The sequence below is a fragment of the Durio zibethinus genome, chromosome 8, assembly GCF_047325235.1.
Source record: "Durio zibethinus cultivar Kanyao isolate XHJ-2024 chromosome 8, ASM4732523v1, whole genome shotgun sequence".
NCBI lineage: Eukaryota > Viridiplantae > Streptophyta > Magnoliopsida > Malvales > Malvaceae > Durio > Durio zibethinus.
The window spans coordinates 21,277,081-21,294,851 of NC_143169.1; the positions used below are offsets into that span (position 1 = coordinate 21,277,081).

The 17,771-nt window shown below is 28.0% G+C and overlaps 1 pseudogene; it reads right to left on the reverse strand.

Moving 5' to 3' along the window:
* Positions 1-13,882, reverse strand: part of LOC111278420 (protein NRT1/ PTR FAMILY 1.2-like) — a 32,080-nt pseudogene extending 18,198 nt beyond the window's left edge.
* Positions 13,883-17,771: the final 3,889 nt, after the last annotated feature.

Consider the following 17,771-nt stretch of genomic DNA (forward strand, 5'->3'; position numbering starts at 1 on the left):
CAACCAAGTACTATGGTATAGCATATATTGCCTGAGTTTATGGGCTGTGCATGCCAATGTGTAGCATAATTTCTCTAATTGAGAATATTTGGATTCATATTCAGTGAACTTCTTACTCAAGTAATAGACAACTTTCTCTTTCTTGCTTGTTTCATCTTATTGCCCCAATATTCATCTCATAGAATGGTCGTGCATCGTGAGATACAAAATCAATTATTTTTTTGTAATAGGCGGTACCAACACTGACGGATTTGATGAGTACTTTTTAATCTTTTCAAAAGCATGCTGACATTCTTTATCTTATTTTTTGGGATCATGTTTCTAAAATAACTTGAAAATTGGGTCATACTTAAAAGTAAGTTGAAAAATAAAACAGAAAATGTAATTTAACCTTCCCATAAATCCCTTACTTCCTTTTGCATGTGTAAGGGAGATAAGTTTTGGATGGTGAGTATCTTATCTAGATCAATTTTAATACCCTTCTCACTAACCATAAACTCTAACAATTTTCCTAACTTAATACTAAATGTGCACTTAGCTGATTTTAGCTTGAGTTAATACTTCTGTAATATTTCGAAAAGCTTCCTAAGATTGGCAACATAGTTTTTTTTCTCATAAGATTTTGTAATCATGTCATCCAAACACACTTCTATTTGTTTATGCATCATGTCATGAAAAAGGGTTACCAAAGCTCTTTGATAAGTAACTCTTGCATTTTTCAATCCAAAAGGCATAATTTTATAATAGGATGTGCCTCATATGATAACAAATATAGTTTTTTCCATATCAACAAGGGCCATTTTAATTTGGTTATATTTAGAAAAACCATTCATGAAAGAGAATGTAAAGTGCTTAACAGTGTTATCCACAAGAGTATCAATATGAGACAAAGAAAAATTATCTTTCAAGCTAGCCTTATTTAAATATCTATAGTCTACACATTTCCAAATTTTTTCATCCTTGTTAGGAACTAGGACAACGTTACCTACCCATTCTAGGTATTTAGCTACCTCCAAAAAGCTTGCATCAAGTTATTTTTTTATTTTTTTTAATTTTTAACAATATATCTAGCTTCAAGTGCCTAAATTTTTGTTGTACTGGCTTACATTCTGGCTTTAATGGTAATTAGTGTTCTATAATATCTGAACTAAGTCTTAGTATATCTTGGTATGACTATGCAAACTCACGAAGCAATTCTTCTAACTTCTCTTTTTTTGTGGGTGAAAGGGATATGCCCATCTTAACCTCTTTCTTATTTTTCTCATCACCTAAATTGACTATGCCTGTAGCTTCCACATGAGGTTTAATTTGTTTTCTTTCTTGTTCTATTAGTTTTAATAAATCAGAGGGTAAATTGTACTCATCCGAATCCTCTTCATTATCAAGTTAATCAATGTGAATAAGTTTTCAAAGTCAAATCTTGGATTGCCATCATGATTATCCTTGTATTCATTATTTAAAAACCTAAAAAAAGGTGAACTTGAAAGGATATAGGTGTAAGTGTGGAAAAAGAAAAAGAAAAAGAAATTTTAACTTTGAATGAATGAAATAATAAAGAAAACGTTAATGTAAAACACTAGTCATTTTATTGAAATGATAAAGGAAATATAAGCCCATACAAAATTCTTTTAAATGCTCTTGGGCATAAGCATTGGGAAAAATTAACTCACTACATTATTTTGTGAAAGATTTAAGGATAATTAGCAACTTTATTGCTTTTTAATTATTCAACTCTTCACCCAAAAGACATGGATAAATAAGAGGCATATCTTTCTGAATGGTTGTTGCTGTATCTCTCACTATATACATATGAAGTTTAAAAAAGGTTTCTTTCATGTTCAACATAGGTTCCCTTTGTGTGACCTTTAGTAGATTAGGGTAGATATTTTTGCGTAAATGAAATGTATCATAGAGGTAAAAGATGATCATTCTCTCATACTCTGACTCATTTTTCTTAAGCCATGCCAATCTTTTCTCTCTCCTTTCAGCCATGGTTTTCTTTCTTTCTATTACAGTGACTTTAAATCCCACTTCAAATGTTTTTTTTTATTTTTAAATGCCCTTGGTGACTCTTTGATTTCTTGCAAATTCTTTCCAATTTCGTAACCAACACGTCATCCTTTACCAAGTGTTTGTTTAATGACCATCCCGATTGCACTTGAAAGGCACAAAGTGGGCACCTTTGATTTTTCTCTCACATAAGTTGCATTAATGAATTCAAAGGATCTAAAAGAGCACTATAATGCCTTTTTCACAGCCTCCATATATGGAGTAGTCATAGGCTTGGTTACCAACAAGTTTTCTTTTTTAAAAACATTAATCAGTTGATCCTCAATTATAAATTTTATTTTTTGATATAGAGATGATGGGATAGCTCCTATCATATGAATCTATGATCATTCTAATAGGCAGCTATAAGATGGTGAAATGTCCATGATTTGGAATTTTATAAAGAAAGTGCATGGCCCTATTTGTATTAACATTTCAATGTCCCATAACATTTCTCTTTAAGACTTGTCGAAATCTTTCACTGCCATATGGATCAATAGGTAATTTTGTTAGGGTGATTATAGGCATGTCATTGATTGAATAGCTATTATTAATAAGAACCTTAGCTATGATATGGCTTTTGCACATAGTAGTGATATGAAAGGCTTAATACTGCCCCGTCTTTTTGGTGAAATCTCATTATCATTGAAAGTTATGAAATTCAGAGCCATAATACTCCCCACAATATGATCAACATTCTCAACAAAGATATTATAGTCCATAGTGCTTATTTAACACTTTTAGTAGGACATTTCGATATGGTTCAGAATTTAACAACAATAATAAAAAAATTCAAGTGGGCATCTTGTTTAACTGCTCTACTAACTATATTCACTGTTTGATTAACTTTAAAAACTTACAAGCTTTTTTATAGTGATAGGTTCTTTATATCATGCATCTTAAGCCACTACAAAATGAGCTTGTCTCTTTCTCTCAACATCTCTTCTCTTTCTTTAGCTTTTCCTTTTCAAGCTTTTTTTATCATTTCGGGAATATAACATCTCTCATTCCTCATCATTCTACCTACTTTGATTATATTTGTAGTAGTGGTGGCATTTGGATTATTTGTAACCTGACAGTCATTTAATTCTTGTGCCATTATATTATAATCATACTTTCACAGCATTGCATTATCACTTTGATAAGGGAAAGGGCTAGAGGCTCAAATTGTTATAGGTTTCATAAGAAAAAAAATAGGTTGTTCTTTTATCGAGCTTGGTTTTGTGTTGCAGAATATAGTTATCAATTTAGGAATAAACTTAGGGAACACACTTTTCAAGTATCTTTGTTCTACTGCATTAATCAAGGATTGCTTTTGCACCCCACTTGGTTTTTTATTACAATAAATCGTCATTGGCTTAAGCATAAACTTAAAGGGTATACTCCATAAAGGCCATCCTTCTGTTGCATGTTTTGATCATCTTCTTTGTAAAGCTTTACCAAGAATGAATCCATCATTGTTTGTAGTACTTGGTGAAACATACCACAATTCTGAATAGAGTGTCCTCATGTGATAAATACATGTTTAGGCTTGATCATAGTCTTTAGGATGGATCTCTTATTTTTAAGAAATTGGAGGAAGCATGTCAACTTTAACCAAGTCTTTTAACACTTGACCTATCGGGGTTTTAATTTCAATAACACTTCTCTTAACACACCTTACCATAATGCCATCTATTGGGTTGATCACTAGCCTAATATGGTTTGGTAAAAAATTTTCATTAACATTTGGCTTCTTATTGGTGTCAAAATTTACGTATCCTTTCTTGATCAAGTGCTGCACTTTATACTTAAGAGCTATATAATTTTTTATGGAATAGCCTATAACCCCATCATGATAATCACACCGAGCATTTGGATCATACCATCTAGAGTATGAATGCTTCAATGGCTCTATGGGGTAAAGTGCAATGAGATGATTTACTACTAATTGAAAGAACAAATTAGTGTAAGATATAAGAATGAGATCAAAGATGGTTTTCTTTTGAATGGCCCTTAGACCTCTAGGATTGCTTGTCAAACTATTTGGCTAAACAACAGGTTGGGCTATGGGTGCAAGAGTATAATGAAGCATGCAAGGGTGAAAGCTTTGTAAGAATATTAGTGGTGGTACTGGTTGATATAGGTATGGACCTTGGAAAATGTTATACATGATGGGCTAATAAGATGGGTAAGTTTAATAGGGGTGATATGGGATAAAATTTTTGGGTGGTTGATTCCCATAGGCCATAGCATGTTTCTTTCTATCTTTCTTCTTAGGTGGCATTACTTTCTTAAAACTAGAGGTATCAAATGTCTTGATCTTACCATTCTTGATGGCACTTTCTATCATTTCACCAGAAATTACCATATCCGTAAAATTTTTCGTTGCATTACCAACAAGTTTATCATAATACGGTACATTGAGAGTATTAACAAAAAGCACCAGTACTTTTTTTTTAGTCAAAGATGATTATACTTGAGCAACAAGATCTTTCCATTTATGGGCATATTTTTTAAAAGTTTCATTGGCACTTTTTTTCATATTTTATAGTGACAACCTAGCAAAACCCATGTCTAATACATGCTTATATTGGCCAAGAAAAGCTTTAGTAAAGGCTTTCAAAGAATGTATGCGACTCCTATCTAGTTCGACATACCATCTAGCTATAGACCTAATGAAGCTATCCTAAAAATAGTTGATCAAAAACTTATCATTGTCAGTATGACCTGTCATTTTATGACAAAATATGGTGAGATAGGCCAATGGACACTTAGTTTTGTCATACTTAGCAAAATTAAAAGTTTTAAACTTCAATAGAATTACTAGATCCAAGACTAAATTGAAGTCATTTGCATTAATACTGCTAAAGATATCTCTTTCTTTAATGGTTTTTAGTCTCTCTTCTAGCAAGTCATACTTGTGTTGAATTTTTTTTTCTCTTCTGACTTTAACATGGCCTTTAATTTCTCTTTTTCTTTGAGATCATCTAAATTGAGAATAAAAATTGGATCAACTAAATTAAATACTGGGTTATGCTCAAATTACCCCTGATTTGGTTGTTGGTTAGCCAATAAGTTCATATTCGTTAATGGGTAAGGTTACCCACCCATATACAGTGGATACATCACTTGAAGAGCTTGAGCATGGGGTGGTGTATACCCGAATGGCTAAAATTGCTCTTCTATGACATTATTGTTTTCCTGGGGTCGATTTTCCTTTCTTACAGTAGAGGCTTTAGCATTACATTTCCTTTTGGCCATGCCCCCCATTAACTCCCTTAACTCTATCATTTGTCTTTGCATCTCCTCTTGCATTTCAGCCATCCATTCTCGCATATCTTTTTGAGCTTTTTCCATTCTCTCTATCCTAATGGCCTACTTGTTTTCCATAATTTTGACTTGTAACCGTATATTGTACGGATAGTAAGCAGATCAATTTTGAACTTTCAATGGTTCAGTTATCCTTAAACCTTTCATTACCATAATTTGAAAAATTAAGACGCCATATTATTTTTATGAAAGAAAAATAATTTTTATTTTAATTTTAAAAACATCATTTTAATGAGGTAAAATGTTGATAAAGAAAAAATATACACAATGTATGCATGAATGCATTGAGAGGCATTTACTCCAAGACATATCTCAAACATTAGAACTTTTATTGATTCTGACCAGTTTTTAATTACAAAAAGTCTATCATTTTAGCGTTGTAACCATAAAAACATTTAATTTACTTATAATGATCCCTGGCTTCAACCAAAAAGTTCAACAAACGTTGCCCATAACTTTCAATTAGGTTGATCTCTTATATTAAAGCTTTTACCCTCTTGACCATCTTTCTTGCTTTCCTTACTGCCTTGTAAATTTGACTAGCCAGATGCTCTATATATTGTTGCCTTTCTAAGCTCTCTGTCTTCTACTTCATGTGAGCATCCATTTCAAGATTGCAAGTGTATCTCCAATCTTTTTCACTATTTTGTCATTCTTTGATGATTGTGGAAATATGGTCTTTGTGGTCTCGTAATTGTTGTTCCATCTTTTGAATTACTTAACAGAGTGATTCTTTCTCTTTTTACATTTCATAGTGTTTTTTTTTTTTTTATCTTTGATCTGTGCCCTTAATTTAGCATTCTCCTTTTGGTATTCCCTCAATCTTGCTAAAGCTATTGAATACAAACTTTTCCACTCTTGCTGTTATAAAAAAATCCTAATGGCTTTTTCCTTATTTTCCTTGGCTTTTTTCTTCCAACGTTGCATTTTTTCTTAAAGCTCAATCATTTTCTTTTATTGCCTAACACCAAATCCAACACATTTTTCTTCCTTTAGATAGGTTTGTATTTTTTTTGTTTTATTGATGCAAATCTTTTAGATCGTTTTGAGCCACATCTCGATCTTACATTGCCTCTTTTTTTCTATTTTCTTAAGCTTCTGCTTCATATTTTAGCTGTCCTATCTTTTTTTGGAGTCTCAAATTTTCTTTCCTTAATTTCTTTTTTTTTTGCTTCAAGTTCTTGCCTAATAAGCTTAACTTCTGACAATGGTTTTATTGCCCACAGGTTCACTTGTTGAAATGAGAAATCATCTAAAAGGAGCACAATATCTCTAGAACACTTTGCTTTTCAAATCAAGTAATCAAGGGTGACTTTATCGAGAATAGGTCTTAATCTTAGCCTTCGAGTCTTCTTTCATACCTGAACTAACTGCTTCGCTATTTTTGACGAGCTCGTTTCTCTATAAGTAAATTCTACTAATGTGAGTCTATACGTGGCAAGGACAAATTGCTTCGCACCAAATTACCTTAACACCATTAGTGGAGCGTAACTTACCACTCTATACAATTCTAAAAGCAATACCTATGGATTATCTCCACCTAGATATAACATTTGCCATCCATTTGATCTGATGCCTTTGAAAGAATGCTACTCACTATTCTTTAGATTTCAATGTTAGCCACTGACTCTAAAAAAACTCTTTGATTGAGGCTCTATTTCAAAGATAAGGCTTGAAAAAAAAATGCTTTTCTTGCATCTGAAATGGCATTTTATCTAGACAAATAGTAGTTGTGCACTCCATGTGAAACGTCCTTTATTTTAGAGATAAAAGTTTAATGATTTGATTGTCTTAGCTAGGATGGCTGGAATGGGATTAATCGTTTGACTTTGATTTGTTCAAACAGATCAACTACTATCAATTTAATATATCTTAAAGTTTTTTAAAAGATCACCATGCCATAAATTACTAAGGCAAACACTACCATGCCTTGATCATCTTCTAAATGTCCCAAAATGAAATCATAAAAGAAATGCCAAAGTAAGTCGAGACTTTTACTTTTGTCTTTAGTCAAAGCATCAACGACCTCCACCTTCATTCCCATCAATTTAGCTATCTTCTTATGGTACCCTGGCTTTGGTTTTTTTTTACATATATCTTATTAAGGTACTACAATTCTAATCCTACCAAAATTAACTATTCCTTAATAGTTGGTGTCAAATCCTCCTTATTAAATATGAAATATCTATACGATGGATCCCAAAACTAAACAACTACTCGAATCAAATGTTCATCAATCATTACTGAGATAAGAGACGTAATTTACCCATATGTTTCATAAAACTTTTCCTTTTTAGCTTCACCTATCTGATTCCATATGGTAGCTAAATCTTTCAAATTATTCTGGGTAAGATTCAGATGCACTTTTTTTGGTAACCTCAATACAAAACCAACAGGTAAACAATCTTTTTTCTTTTGTTGAATTTTCTTAGACCATTCATGTACCTCATTGTACAATTCACACAAGATAGTTATAGAAGAAGAACAGATCTGTAAAATTATAGGATCCATGAAAAAAATTTTGTTTTGCTAAAAGATATCTCAGAGCAAATACCTCATTATGTTATTGTATCATGCCAATGTAATTTATGCAAAAAAAAAAAAAAAAGTTAGTATATGAAAGAGAGAAATATATATATATAGCAATAAAAGCTTGAAAAATAAAAGAAACGAAAGGAAAAGTTTTTTCTTAGAAAAAGAAATGAGACAAAGATCTTATTGTATTTTTTGAAAAATCAAATCAAATATGAATAACTACATTTATGATTTTCTTAAAACAAAAAGTACTACAATACAAATGTTTCCTTTTTTATTCTAATTCATGTAGACAGTCTACAAAAAAGGTGGATATGACTTTACCTCGGGTCGACTCTTATGGTTTATAATATGCTTGGTTCAAATTGATTTGCATCTAAAAGGTCTTCAAACTGTTCCTCACTAGCATCTACTTTGGACTAGTAAAGCACCCTGATTCTCACCCATTATAGGTTACAGATGGAAAGGATTTAATTTAAGTGGGAGTATCTCACTTACCATTGCAGAGGTTATTACCTTACAAGAGTATAGGTACTTTACTCTCTTTTAAAAAGGTTGAAGCCTGGGTATAGAGCTCATGCAATGATGTGAATGTGACATGTGTGTGAATAAGGGAATAGAGTAATATAATCCTTGTTCTAGGTAAACAATAATAATACATACAAAGCATAAAATGAAAGAACAAATAGTAAATAAATGACATAGGTAAAATGAGATCAACTTTTTGTTTTCTTTTTATTATTACCGCTAATAATAATAATAATAATAATAATAATAATAATAATAATAAATTATTATTATTATTATTATTAGAAAGAATTAAAATTAAGAAAATTAAGGTTAAATACCAATTAAGACCATTAAAACAAAATTAAAGATAACATATTATTAATTTTTTGCCTAACTCTTTAAAAAGAATGAATTCTTCAGTGGAGTCGCTAAGCTATCCGATTTTGAGAGTACCGCTAGACACATTTGAAAATAAAAAGGAATCACCATCAACCTTTTTGGCTAGGTGTGATTGGTCACCTGTTAAAACTTATCATTTTAATAAAATTTTAAAACTACTCAAAATTTATTAAAAAGATAATTTTTGGGGTATGCGAAAATAGTTTGGGTCCAGAAGTTGATTACACGTGGAGAAAAATTAACACCCTTACAGTACCCGTTTAAAACAGTACCAATAATTATGTGTTATCTTTTAATATTGACTAAAATGGTCTTAATTTTGGTATCTAAAATTTATTTTTTTTAATTTTCTTTAAAAAAAATTATTTTTAGTATGCTTGAAAAATAAATAAAAACCTTACATATTGAAAATTTTCTAAAAATATTCTAATACTTTGGCAATATTAAAATGAACCATCTTACCTAAAGAATCTTTAAGAATCATTACTCGAAATTTTAAAAAATTTTATCATCGGTGGTTCATATTTATTTTCAGTATTTATATTTAAAATATATATATAATATATATAATTTTAAAACAAATAGTATTTTCTAAAACTCATTTTATGCCATTTATATATAAAAAAAATTTTTTATCAAAAATTAATCTAAATGGTCTAATACATTGATCGTATTTTAGATAGATTTTTTTACCTAAAGATTTCTAAAGAATCATTACTCGGATTTCTTTAGAATCTCACTTTCGAAGATTTTTAGTTTGTTTTTTTTATAAAAATTATTAAAAGTCATGTAATAATATAATTATCTACAAATACATTTATTTCCCAAAAAACACACTCTTATTTATTAAGAAAACTATTCAAATTAAAGAAATTAATTATAGAATGAAAATTTTTTATATTAAAAAGAAATTTTTAAATATTTCAACATTTTGGTAATTGTTAAAAGACTTTTCTCACCTAAGAAATTCTCGAGAATCACTACTTGGATTTATTGAAGTCCTATCATCGAAAATTTCATTACTTTCAAGATTATGTAATGCAAACAATAAAATAGAATATGCACATGAAAATATATCAAACTTATTTTCTTTATATTATATTTTTCGTTACTAGTTTTAATTGTGTTTTAATCTTCTTTAATTATTTCACAATTACCACTTAGAATTTTTTAAAGAAACAAAGTAAACAAAATCTTTTATTGAAAAATTTTCTCAATACCCAAATATTTTGTTGGTATTTTAGAAGAATTTTCTCACCTAGGGTTCTCTTAGAAATTTCTATTCGGACCTCATTAAAATCCCATCATCGGAGATTTTTTTTATTTTTTTTCTTCCTTGTTTAATTTCATTCTAATTCTAATTTTTTAATTATTATTATTATTTTTAATGAACTAAATTTTTTGAAAGGCAAAATTAATTAATCACAATATTCATGTATTATTATGTTAATTTCATTACTAAAAGAGTAATTATATATTATTTTATCAACATCTAACACAATTTTAGGAAACGAAATGAATGAAAATATTTTGTATTAAATATTTTTCTAAATACTTTATTACTTTGGTAGTATTTTTTTAGAAAAATATTTTCACCTAAAAATTTTAAAAAATCATTACTCGAATTTTTTTAAAATCTCATCATTAAAAATTTTCATTTAATTTAGTATTATTAAATATTTATTTATATATATTTATACATTCATTTTTTATTTTTATATAAAAATATAAGTTTAACAAAATAGTTATAAAAATGAAATGAACAACATGTTGATTCCATAATATAATTATAATGCAAATTATTATGCTAACCAACCATAATAACAAAGATAATTTACATTCAAATAAAAGAATAAACACATATAAAAAAAATCTTTTTCTTGTGAGGAAGGATTACAATGACAAAATAAATATACAATTTCAAAACCCCACCATCAATCTTCCGACAAGCACATCAACTTTGTTGACTTTCTCATTATGTAAATGACATTTTGATATATATTCACATCATAAAGCTACCCATAGACTTTTACATGCCTAGCAAAACAAAGATGATTCATATAGAAGGGTGCAAAAATCAGACCAAGATAAAGAAAACAAGCTAAGATATGCCTAAACAAAAGGTTGGATAGATGCCAAGCAAGCACAAAACAATATTTTTTATTCTTTTTTTCTTAAGGTTTTGACCTTGAATCCTCTAAAGCCTACCTTTGTTTTACTTGTTTGCAACTGTATACGTCCTTGAAGATGATCAGTAGGAATTATACTATCACGAACATTCATATAAAATTTGAACCAATGCAATGTCCATCGAAAAAGAGAAAAAAGTTATATGGGAATAACTGAAAAAGGATGAAACAACATGGGTGATTTTTATGAAGGAATGGAAAATCTAGAAGATTGAATCCTAAGCCATTTTCCCAAACAATAAAGAGGTCTAAATGGTGGTATCTTTTTGCAAGCAAAAGAGAGGGAAAAGAAAAGCCATATACCCTTCAATCACATGGCCAACTATGAAGGCTCATTTTTTGCTTATTGTAGCAGTATGGCTTCCACCTTTCACATGATTTTCAAGGTGAAGCCTTGGAATTATAGGCTGAATTAAAAAATTTTCATGAATAGCCACCATTTAGAAGAGATAAGCATGAAAAGTTTTGAGTTTCCATTCCCATACCTCGTGTACAAACTCTGTAAATGAAGCACATGCAGGAAAATGAAAGAAAATAAAAATTGGACTTGCATTCAATGTCAGTTTTGGAGCTTTGGAGTTTCCCAAACATCTTTTTTTTTATTGTTTTTATTTTATTTTTTTAAGAACAAAATCTGAAAGTTCAAAACCTAATGCCAACAAACCTTCTTTTTTTTGATAATATGCCTCTAAAAAGACCCATGGCTTTTTACATTTCATAAAAGAAAGCAATGGAGGTCTAGTTTTTTTAATAAAGGCTGGGCATGAAAATTCAAAGTCCATGGCTTTTCACGTTTTGTAAAAAGAAGCAAATAAGGTGCCTAAGAAGAGTAGGGTTTTTAGCACTTCATGGAAGGAAGAAAAACAAGATTTTAAAGTCTAGGAACCATTCTTTTTTAGCATTAAAAGATGCAAATCGCATATGGAAGGAAACACACTAGATTTTAAGTCCAAAAACTTTTTTTTTTTTGCATTCTCTAATGCAAACTGAACATAGAAGGAAGAAAATGAAACAAGTTTTTTTTTTTATTTATCATTTTTTGTAACAGAAATATTAAAAAAAAGTAAGATGCTTTTATGGAAGTTTGGGTTTCAAGATGAAATGAAAGAAGCTTACTTTCATTGTTTATAGGTTGGTATTGTGGTCACACAGGAGTAAGATTGGATAGAAAAATGACAACTTAAATTTTTTTAACAAATTTGCATGAGAAATATGTAACTTTATAGAAAGGAACCTAACAGTGATTTCATTTTTTTTTTTTTTTTAAAGAAAGTTTGGCATATAAGAATATTCAAGGTAAACAAAAATACTACTTTTTTCACTTAGGGTTTTTCCTCAGTCTTTCTTTTCGTTCCCATTGATAGTTTATCGATTCCTTTCTCTTTGCTCCTCTTTTTTTTTTTTGTTACACAAGTCTCTTCCCTTTAGTTTTTTTTTTTTCAAACAAAAACCCCTCCTCTCATACTATTTCTAGTCAGTTCCTTTTATACCCCCTGCTTCTTGCTACCCAAGTTTTTCCTTTTGTCTTATTTTTTTTACTCTACTAATGGCCACTGACCCTCTGTTTTATCTTTTATAGGTTGTTGGTGCTCAAATCTTCAACTTGTTCTATACTGAGGTTGTCTACTTTATCTTTTCATGCAAGACTAAAGTGGTATTTCTATTGTTCCTTTCTTTGTTACACTTCTTTATTTTGCCATTTTAACCTTTCATAGCCCTCACGTGATCTCTTCTCCTCTCTTTTATCCCAGACAAAGTCCCATAGCCTTTTAAACAAATCCAAATGGGCTTCTCACTTAGGTTTGTTTTGGGTCACTTTTTAATAACCAATTTGAGCTCGTTCTTTTCCGGTAATTTGACCTATTTGGAATTTCTAAGTGAACCCTTTAGAATGAGCTACTCATGGATCATGATTAAGCTATGAATTAAACTCATCATTGGGCCTTTTCTTTTTTATTGATTTGGGCATCATTATCTGGTTTTGGGTCCTTTTATTTTAGGCTAAAAAATTAATCACTTTAAACCAGTAATTTTGATCTCTATTTTGGTGCTTTGTAAAATGGGTCTGATTTTATGATGTTAAACTGTTTTGAACAAAATTAGATGTCTATAATTAATAATTGCTTTAATACTTGACAACATGTGTAATTATTAATTATTTCACTTGAAAGTGAGGCTTCCTACTAGACTACACATGGAAACAATGATCGAAAATGATATAACTCAAGAACATCATAAAACTTGATGGAATAAAATAAGAGGAGATTAAGGAGAAAAGTTACCAAGAAACTACAAGTAGACCTCAAGCCAACGGTGAGGGAATGACCCACATATGAATCAATAACCAAAGCACCCAAAATAGAAATGAAATTGGTAGCCTTTAGCCACTCCCATATGATAGCCTTTAATCAGGTATAGTAGCATGTTCGACACCAACCCATAGTTTGCAACCTTTTCAAATGATTCATTGGCTGCATTCCAAACAAAAATCTTAGGAATTAGTGTCAAAACACAATGAGAGTAATCCAAAACTTTCAAATTATACCAATAGTAGAATTCCATGTCAAAAGTCCAACTATTTTATGTGTGCTTTGCATGTACCAGGAAAAGTTAACAATTTAAGATGCCATAATTTGCTGCTTTACTGAACACCCAAAAACCAAAGATTCAAAGACATAGCAAAAGCTAAAAAGATCACTAGAAATATGGTAAACATTACACAACCACTTAAGTAACACAATGCAAAAGAAATGAATTTTTTTTTTGTTTATCATTTGAAAATTAATGTACCTATTATGAATGGCGTGGTAATAAGGCCACCTTTTTGTCTTTTGGTAATTTCATTGTGTATTCATTTTTCTTTGATCCCAAGAGTCCTCCATCTTATCTTCTATAGCTAAAGTCTAGCTTTGCTCCTTACGAAATAAAAAAATGGGGTTTCTAAATACGTTATCCAAATTTTTTTTTACATCTTATTAATTTTTTTAAAAAAATATCCATCTAACAAATATTAAATTTATCCCTTAATAAATTATAATTTTACTTTCTTCCTCTACTTTTCCTTTTCCTCTTTCTTTTTCCTCTTTCATCTTCCATTTTCTTATATTTAGTCGAATCTGATTTTTTTATATTTTCAAAAATTTATTTTTGTGAATGCAACATAATTTTTAAAAATTTATTTTTAAAAATTATAATATATTTTGGGAAATGAATTTCCCAAATTTATGTTGTGTTTTCTGAAATGAAATTTCTCAAAAATAGATTTCTAAAACCTTAAATGTTTTTCAAAAATAAATTTTCAAAAACCTTAAAGATTTCTCGAAAATGCATTTGTAAGAGCCTTAAAAACTTCTTGAAAATCTATTTTTAAAAAACTCAAATTCTATGAAATTTATTTCATAAAATCTAATTTATTTTTGCATATATTTAAATTAAATCAAACAAATTTTGAAATATTACTTTTAATCAATGAAAAACTCATAAAAAAAATATAATTTTGGGATTAATTTAATGGATTTAGAGTTAATTTGGGTTTAAGATTGAAGAGAGGAAAAAAAATATTTAGAGTATAAAGAAAAAATCAATTATTAAGAGATGTGATATATTTAGTAAAAATAAAAATTTTAAATTTAAATTTAAAGTGTATTTAATAATAAGATGTATAAAATAAAAATGTAAATGTAAATTAAATTATTTCAAAATAAACCCAAAATAAAAGAGAAATCTGCAATAACTGCAAAATAAAATAGAAGTGAAGTTTCAAGTTGAGAATTTTTTGGAAAAAAAAAAAAAGTAAAAGGTTGTTTGCGTGTAACATCTTATAAATCAGAGGGGCATTTAGACAAAAAAAAAAAAACAAAATAAAAAAAGGATATATAAATTGTTGAAGAATAAACATATAAGATTTTTATTTTTTTTTTGCGTGTGAAAGAAATTCATTTTTCTTATAAATAATAAAATAATAAAAAAGTACATTTTGGGGGGGTAGTGCAATAAAGATATGCCGGACATGCTGCAGCATGTTCACTGAAATAGGATGGTCCACCGTTTCTTTTGCTCTGCTTTCTCCAATCACGAGTCAGTATCACTGCAATAAGGAGCTTTTTTTTTCTTTCGAAGGATCTAAGCACGGTTTTCTCCAATCACAAGTGTCATTGCAGTGAAAGAGCTTTCTTTGTTTCTTTCGAAGTATCTAAACCACATTATTGCACATGGGCTTTTTAATCACAATAGGAAGAAGTTGATTTTTTGCAAAACCGTATCTGTTTGCTGTATCCACTCATCAGTTTTTCATCTGTCAGCCGTCCGATCTATAGAAATTCAGCAGTTCATCTTTCGTGGAAATTGAAACATTTCATGAGTCAGTGATGAAGAAATTCCCATATCCCACTATCCCAGTTCCAGCCCCCAGACCCAGATTCGTTTATATGAGAGATTGAGCACATTGTTTCGTTGTGGAGTTGGTAGACACTGGAAACTGCACGACTATTAATTTTTCGACATAACAACTATTGGTGGTGGTGGTGGAGGTGGTGGTGGTGGTGGTGGCAGAGGCAGGGAGCTATGACATTGCCGTACAATATGGAAAATCATCGTCTCTGAATTTTTTGCCTTAATTTTGGCTTCGAAATGAGGTAAGTTTTACGATTTGTTACATTATAGTATAAAACAAGGAAAAGATTTGATAAGATGACAATTCTAAAAAATCTCAAAGTCAGATGGCCATGCGCTTATAATTTTGCCCGCTGGTTTATTTATATTATATTAATGTTGTATCAAATGTATCTAAAATATAAAACTTTATTATATTAAATTTATTTTAATATTTTATATCAAGTTAAATACATATAAAATATAAAAATTGATTATGTCAATTTTACGTCAATAGATAAAATATAAAATATATTTTTTATTTTTATTAAATTTATATAACTTTTTACTAAAACTTAAAAATATATTTTGCCATGCCGACATGTTAATTATACTAATATATCTGTTGATCATATTGATATGACACTGATTTGTTGATGTAATAATTAAGATAGATAATATCAATTGTTAAATTATATAAATTATTTCTATACTCATACAAAATTTAAAATTTAGTTTTTATATTCGTATAAAATTTGAAATTTAATTTCTACACTCATACAAAAATTGAAATTTAATCCTTCTATCATAAAATATATTTTGAATATTTTTAGTTTTTTCAAAATTTTAAATTTTAAAAATATTTTTATTCCTCTAATATATTAATTTTTATTATATATAATTAATTATTAATAATATCATATAAATGATAATAATATTATCATTTATATTAATTAATTATAATATTAATAATTTAAATTAATATATCAAAATTAATATTATTTAAATTAGTACAAATATATCATAATAAGAACTTTAAATTTTGTTTTTGTCTTAAAAAAAAAAAAACTTATTTAAATAATTAAGTATGAGTCTAACTTAATAGTTTTTTAATAAGACTAATAACATGAAATTAATATAATAAAAATATATTAAAATAAGTAAAAATTTATTAAAAATAATATAACTAAAATTTATATAATTTATAACTAAATATATCGAATATTTGCTGAAAATAATTTTTAAAATAATTAAAATTTTTTTCTTAATTCTCAAATTTTTACATTTTATTAGCATTTAGCTTATTTTAAGTGACAAAATTTTCAACATCCCACATTTTCTAATGTCAAAGGAAAGCACAAATTTAAAGTAAAAACTGTAATATTATTACTTAGAATTTTGTTTTAGCAAATATGATTTTCAGAAGTCTAAATTTCGAAAATCATGACTTTGCAAATTATCACAAATAAATTTAAATCAATCTATACTTTTTATGATGATTTGCAAAGTTTTGACTTTCAAAACTTAAGTTTTTAGAAACTATTTTTGCTGAAACAAAATTCTAAATTATAGTATTAGATTTCTATTTTTAAATTCATACTTTCCTTTGTCACTAGAAATTATGAAATATTAGAGATTTTGTGACTCAAAATAAATCAAATACTCACAAAATATGAGAATTTCAAAATTAAGATTTTTTAAATCATTTTAAAAATTATTTTCAATAAATATTTAATGTGTTTGTTTATAAATTATATAAATTATAATTATATTATTTTTAATAAATTTTTACTTATTTTAATATATTTTTACTATATTAATTTTATGTTATTAGTCTTATTAAAAGATTATGAAATTAGATTTAAACTTAATTATTTAAATAAATTTTTTTTGGTAAAAACAAAAAAAAAATTGACAGTTATTATTATGATATATTTATACTAATTAAAAAAATATTAATTTAAATTATTAATATTATAATTAATTAATATAAATGATAATAATATTATTAATATGATATTATTAATAATTAATTATATATAATAAAAACTAATATATTAGAGGAACTAAAATAATTTTAAAATTTAATATTTTGAAAAAAATTAAAAAATTGCAAAATATTTTTATATTAGAGAGATTAAATTTTAAATTTCAATCAAGTACAATGACTAAATTTCAAATTTCATATAAAGATCATTTGAATAATTTAACAACTAATTTTATCAATTCTAGTTGTCACGTTAATAAGGTCAACGATCATGTCAGTTATTTAATTAAAATGAAGTAATAGTGTCATCAATTGGACTAATATTGTTAAATTAAACTAGTATGATGATCTAATTTCTACGAATTATTGTATAAAGACTAAAATTCAAATTTCATATAAATACATGAACTAATTGTATA